The sequence below is a fragment of the Macaca mulatta genome, chromosome 1, assembly GCF_049350105.2.
Source record: "Macaca mulatta isolate MMU2019108-1 chromosome 1, T2T-MMU8v2.0, whole genome shotgun sequence".
NCBI classification, from domain to species: Eukaryota; Metazoa; Chordata; class Mammalia; order Primates; family Cercopithecidae; genus Macaca; species Macaca mulatta.
This window is the reverse complement of record NC_133406.1, coordinates 7,847,777-7,855,000: the sequence shown is the minus strand read 5'-3', so window position 1 is coordinate 7,855,000 and position 7,224 is coordinate 7,847,777. Positions and strand designations below refer to the sequence as shown.

Genomic DNA, 7,224 nt, shown 5'->3' with positions numbered 1-7,224 from the left:
CTAAGTAGCTGGGACTACAGGTGCCAACCACCACGCCCAGCTAATTTTGTGTATTTTTAGTAGGGATAGGTTTCACCATGTTAGCCAGGATGCTCTCGATCTCCAGACCTCGTGATCCGCCCACCTCGGCCTCCCAAAGTGCTAGGATTGCAGGTGTGAGCCACCGCACCCAGCCCTCCCTCTCTGTAACTCTTAATCCACATTGCCATGCATTGGTTCCCTGCCATTAACCTCTTTGGTTCTAAGCTAGATGACGGCATCTGCTGGTCGGCGTCCTGGTCCATCGCGGGTCCCATTCAGCATGCTCTCCACCCTATATGTAGAACAGTCTTTGTAAATTACAAATCTCATCATGTCCCCGCTTCACTCAAATGCTTAGATATCTTCCCCAAACAGCCTTTTAGGATAAAGTCCAAACATTTTAGCCCTCCATAATCTGACTCTTTCCTTGTTACTTGCTCAATTTGTGACATACACTCTGGACAAATGAACTATGTCATACCCCAAGCACTCCATGGTCTTGTGTGCCTTCATCTTTTTTACACTCCACTCCTTACCAGGGATGAACTGCCTCCCACTCTTAGTCCAGATCCGAGGTTCTCAAGGTTCTCAAGGGAACAGCGGCAACATCAGCAAATGGGACATGTCAGAAATGCAAATGATCAGGCTTCATCTCAGATCTCCTGAGTCAGAAATTCTGGAGAAGAGACCAGCCATCTGCAAATAAGGACTATAGATCTTATACCACAGAAAAGCTGAGCAGCGTGCAAAGAACTGGCGTGCCATCGATGACTTCATTGCCTGCAGTTCAGCAAATATGCAGCAGAAGTGAAGACCATTAGGTCACTTGGTCAAGCTATTAATAAAACAGAAGTAGCTCAAGGAGAATAAATGGATTATAAGCAGGGACCCCTGTAGCTTGAGGAGTCAGACAGACATTATAGAAACAGAGACTGTCAGTGTCCCAAGGGTCCAGGTCAAATAGTCCAATCTCATCATGGCACAGAGGATAAACAGGAGTCCTGGAAAGGTGAAATAACTTACTCAGTGTGAGACAGATGGCCAAGAGAACACTGAAACCAAAGTGTTTTAGAAGGAAAAAGCTGCATGGTAAAAACAGCTGAGTCATCTAACGGACACTGACACAGGCAAGTGCCTTGGTGGGCACCCAGGCAGAATGAGAAGCATGACCTGTTTGCTCTTAATAACTCAGTGCACTGATCCTACAGTCTAGGCACCCTGCTGACAGGTAGAAGCGACGCCTCAGTTAGACTTACGTGGATCTGACCAGCACTGGACGTCAGCAGTAGATAGGTTTGATGGAGCTGGAAAGTTTATCCTTTAAAAATGGCCACAACTATTACACTTATAAATATGTATGTGTGTGGGTGTAGAAACATTACTTGTAGAAACATTACTTGTGAAAAATGAAACCTGTTAGATTAGATCAAACTAGGTTGCCACTTCTAAGGTAGTGAACGTGTAAAAGAGTAAACCTCATAGAAACGTGAGGCTGCCAAATGCATGTGTACATGCTGGTGTTGTGTGCATGTATTTCCAATTATATGTATAATTTCCAATTCTATGTGTAATTAAAAAATAATCATTCAATTATAACATTAAACAGTGAAATTATTACATCATAATATTAATCATAACATGGAGCGATTAAACTACAGTATTTTATGACATATAGTTGTAAATTATAACATTAAAAATATAGGTAAATGGCTAGGATCAGGGAGCAAATATTAAAGTAAACAAATCACTGCCCTCCTCCCTGAGCCCTTTCTGCTCATATTTTGCACTCTTCTGAGGACTGGGGTTGGCCTCCCTGGTTTCGGGACAACCTGACATTAAGATGCCTTTAGGTTCTTTCTGACAGCTGCTGTTGCTTCTTCTTCATCACAGAGAGTTCATTTGCTCTCCTCGGCAGACCAGAGCTAATTAAGAAGAGAACAGCCCAGGTTCACCCTCCCAACCTCCTCATCAGCTAGAACTACCTGTTTGCTGCCCTCCAGCTCTTCTGCCGTGAGACCCCCTGCTTTTCTCCAGAGAGTGAGAGACCATCACTAGAGGGGTGGGGTCTCAGCACAGACGTATTTGCCCATGAGGAGGAGAATGTTTCCATTTGACAATTCCTCCACAAGAAGCAGGTCTTCTTGGACCTCTTGTCCAACTTCTGGTCTTCTGATTCTAAGTAGAAGTTGTCATGTTTTCTATGACTACTACTAGGTTGCTGCAAATGTAACTGTGGTTTTTGCAATGAAAAGTAATGACAAAAACCACAATCACTTTTGCACCAACTAGTGTTAGCAATGCCTTAAAAAATAAATTGGGCTCAAGATTTTTGAAAAAAAAAAGAAAATTAAGAATTTCACAAAGCAAATATATGTATAATGTCTAGAAGAATCAAAGATGGAAAGTTAATATGGTAATTTGACACTAAAGAGCCTGATGAACCCGGGAGGCAGAGGTTGCAGTGAGCTGAGATCGAACCACTGCACTCCAGCCTGGGCAACAGAGCGAGGCTCTATCTCAAAGATAGAGCAAAGGCAGCACGTGTCTGTGGAGCTACCCCCTTTCCAGGGAAGTTGCTTTGATCTTCACCTTCTGCCTCCTGGGAGTGTGTGATGATCCCATGGAATAGCAACCAGAGCTGTGCCACACCTCACAAAATACCTTGGGGACTTTGTGACCTTAAAGTATTCTCGTCACCTGGCAGGTGGCACGAGCCATGAGAGATCCCTACACTCCCAACTTTGCTACCAATGATTCAGAGGGACACATGTATACATGTGTCCGTGCACATTAATGGACCGCCACTAGCCATGTTTCTATGAGGCCTTTTCTTTTACATGATTACCACTTAAGAAGCAGCAGGTGAATCTAATCTACTTTGTTTTCTTACAAGTAACATTGTGTTCACTTTTTGAAATTTCTTTTCTGAACACCTGTAAAACCACTTGCTACTCTTTCACTCTCTTTTTGTGTTTGTTTTTTTTTTATTTTTTCATGTTTATTTTCATAGATTTTGGGAAATAGGTGGTGTTTGGTTACATGAGTAAGTTCTTTAGTGGTGATTTCTGAGATTTTAGTGCACCCATCACCCAAGCAGTATACACCGTACCCAATTTGTAGTCTTTTATCCCTCACCCCTGTCCCACCCTTTCCCTTGAGTCCCCAAAGTCCATTGTATCATTCTTATGCCTTTGTGTCCTTATAGCTTAGCTCCCCCCACACACACACACTATACATATATATACCACAATTTCTTTATCCACTTGTTGATTATATATATACACACACACACACTATACATATATATACCACAATTTCTTTATCCACTTGTTGATTGATAGGCATTTGGGTTGGTTCCACATTTTTGCAGTTGTGAACTGTGCTGCTATAAACATGTGTGTACACGTATCTTTTTTGTAGAATGACTTCTTTTCCTCTGGGTAGATACCCAGTAGGGGGATTACTGGATCAAATGGTAGTTCTATTTTTAGTTCTTTAAGGAACCTCCACACTGTTTTCCATAGTGGTTGTACTAGTTCACATTCCCACCAGCAGCGTAGAAGGGTTCCCTTTTCACCACATCCTGCCAACATCTATTATGTTTTGATTTTCTGATTCTGGCCATTCTTGCAGGAGTAAGGTGGTATCACGTGGTGGTTCTGATTTGTATTTCCCTGATCATTAGTGATGTTGAGGATTTTTTTCATATGTTTGTTCGCCATTTCAATCTTCTTTTGAGTACTGTCTATTCATGTCCTTAGTCCACTTTTTGATGAGATTCTTTGTCTTTTCTTCCTAATTTTTTGGAGTTCCTTGTACATTCTGGGTATTAGTCCTTTGTCAGATGTATAGATTATGAAGATTTTCTCCCACTCTGTGGGTTGTCTGTTTATACTGCTGATTATTTCTTTTGCTGGGCAGATCTTTTTAGTTTAATTAAGTCCCATCTATTTATCTCTGTTTTTATTGCATTTGATTTGTTTTGTGTGTGTGTGTGTGTCTTTTGTTTTTCTCCTCTCCCACTCATTCCCCAGCCCAACTTTGATCTCTCTCTTTATTCTCTAGAATGTGAATTAACCAGAAGCCTGAACTTCACACTTAAACTGAAGAAGCAGAATTGATGAGTGTCACCTGAACTATCTTGAACATTTCATGTCACATTGCATGTCAGATATTTAATCTTGACACCTCCTCTCCCTCCAGAGCCAATAAGTCACCAAGGATGAAGAATTCTTTCTTCATCATACAGAATTTTGTAGGCCATGGAAAGCAATCTAGATATAATTCTAAGTGCTGTAGAAAACTATGTCTGAGTTTTGAGCAGAAAAGTGATATGATTTGAATTTCACTTAAAAACTCAGGCTTCTGGGAAATAGAAGAATGAAAGCAAAGAGACCAGTAAGAGAATTTACTGTAGGAATGACAGGGTCACATGACTATGGGGACGAGAAATGGATGAATTTGGGATATATTTTGTGTGCAGCCAACGAGACAAAAATTAATGGCTTGCAAGGAAGGGAAAAGAGGCATGAAGGGAAACAGATGGATCAAAGAAGATTCATAAGTTTTCACTTGAGCAACCAAATCCTTGTAGCTGCCCTTTAACAAAATGTGGTACAGAGGGATAAAGGAAATTTGGAGAGAGAAGGAATCAAAAGTTGTATTTTAGCCACATTATGTTTCAGATACCTACTAAACACACAAATAGAAATGAAGGAAAGCAGTCACTTTATTTTAATGGGAAGGCGGCAACCTGAAAACCTAGTCATCTCAGAGCATCCAGCAGAGAAAACTTCTCTTGCAAGAAGTAAACACTTGATTTTGCCTTACAGACAGATCATTTCATTATTCAGAGAATTTTTTTTCAGAAGGACCATGAGATATGCAAATAAATAGCAGAGATTTTTCAGGGTGCACAGGTGTTAGAAGCTGAAAGTAATGGAGCAAAGTGACAAAAAAGAGATCCTTTCTGGTGGGCAGTGAAATGCCTATATATTATTTTCTTTAGAGCAAGATTCCCTTTCCAAGTATGAACTTGCACTGACTTATCCAGGTACATATTATCACTTTCTTAGAAAATGTGTGTGTGTGTTTGGGCCGGGCGCGGTGGCTCATGCCTGTAATCCCAGCACTTTGAGAGGTCGAGGCGGGCGGATCACGAGGTCAGGAGTTCAAGACCAGTCTGACCAACATGGTGAAACCCCATCTCTACTAAAAATACAAAAATTAGCCGGGCTTGGTGGCACGTGCCTGTAATCCTAGGTACTCCGGAGGCTGAGGCAGGAGAATCACTTGATCCCGGGAGGCGGAGCTTGCAGTGAGCTGAGATCCGGCCACTGCACTCCAGCCTGGCGACAGAGCGAGACTCCGTCTCAAAAAAAAAAAACAAAGCCAAATAAAACAAAACCAAAAACAACAACAACAAAAAACAAAGACAAACCAACCAAACAAACAAAAAACCGAAAATGTGTGTGTGTCTATGATGATGGGTTGTGGATGAAGACTGGGCAAACTACCTCAAAAGCAAGCAGAAATTGATATTCCCCCCAAAATCCAAAAATAGCAGGAAAGGTATGTAGGCCACAGAGTGTGCTTGGGAGTGAGATGTAATTATAGAAGGGAAGGGAACCTGGACTGATAAAGCCTATCTGTCTTTTTCCACTTGTCCTATATACACCAATGCTTCACGACTAAGGTAGTGAACCATGATAGAGCACAGTTGTGAAATTGAAATCCTGGGACCAGACCATGTCCCTGAAGGTAGAAGGTAAAATACCTTCCAAAGGAAGTCGATATTTTTACTGTCTGTGTTCCAATGGAGAGATCCATCCCAGTACTAGCACAAAGTTTAAGAAGGCATGTGTTAAACTAGAAAAAAAAGAAGATGAAAAGAACACCTCTTCCTCCTCCTAAGAGACTTAGAGGAGGCATGGCTCTGGATTTTGATTGAGTACTGTCTACCTGTCCGTAGTCCTTTGGGGGTAGGCAAAGTGGATTCTGCCACAAGGCATTAGGCTAGAAGCTAAGGGTCTGGGCATATTGGCTTTAATAGTTACCATATCTAGTTGCTATTATAAATTGTCCTCTTCGTTGTTTTTTCTTCTATTATTGAACATACTGTAAACCTCGTGGAATTAGAGGCCCATACTTGGATCATGGAGGAGAGCAACAGCAACCCAAAGGGAGCCATTCCAGGAAGTGGGGGATATATGAATGCCAGCTGTGGCCGTCGCACAGAACTGGGAGTGCTGGCTAGCTGAGGAACACAGCAGCAAGGGAAGGAATTCATTTAACAGTTATCATCTCCTAGAAACTCCCAGAAATACATGGAAAGAAAATTTTGCAAAAGACTAAAATTACTGCATTCAAGCAGGAGGGAGGCTGGGACCATTGTACATATGTTCTTTACAAGAGAATATGTTCCCATTTTATCTAAAAATGAGACACACCTGGCACATTTGTCTGCCTCCTTCTGTAGTCTCTAAACTCTTTCAAAACAAGGACCTATCATGTCAGAAAGACTTAATAATTATCTACAAATGAAAGAATAAGGGTATCCTTGAATCAAGCCTTTTAATTTGAATAACTCAATTTATTTTACAGCAGCACCAAGTTATACTTCCTCATTTATATATTGTGAGTTACAATGATATTATTATTTGGAAGTAATGGCTTTTAAATGAGCCTGGAGTTTCAATAGTAGGAAGAAAGTAGTTCTGTGTACATAAATTATTTGGTTGATGAAGGGGGCCTGCCCCTCCACACCTGTGGGTATTTCTCACAAGGTGAAGATGAGAGACTGAGGGGAGTCTGATCCCTCCTTCTTTCCCTCACAAGTTGAAAGAGATGGTTGCATTCTGTTGTTCTTTACCAGTAATGCCAGCGATAACTAGCCAAGGAGGGCCAAAGGGTAAGGCTTTGTAACAACTTTCTTAATGTAATGCAATCAGGTAGGTGGTATGCATGGCCACCAAGAAGGAGACTCAGATTGGATTTAACTAGAATAACCTGGGGACTAACCAAGGTTCCTTTACTCAACTGAAAAAAAAAAAAAAAAAAGGTACAGTGATGCTAAATTTCTAAATTCCCTTAGAAAGATTAATAAGAAAACAATGATAAGATATCTGTCCTTGTGATGGAATTAAAAATGAATGTATTAATGTCTTGTATTAGTAGATTGTTTTATGACCCAGCATATAGGCT

General features: G+C 41.0%; 1 protein-coding gene across 2 annotated transcripts in view; it reads right to left on the bottom strand.

Annotated features, from left to right (window-relative positions):
- RGS7 (regulator of G protein signaling 7) overlaps window positions 1-7,224 on the bottom strand; it is a 576,861-nt gene that overhangs the window by 460,896 nt on the left and 108,741 nt on the right. The gene's annotated exons all lie outside the window — the stretch shown is intronic.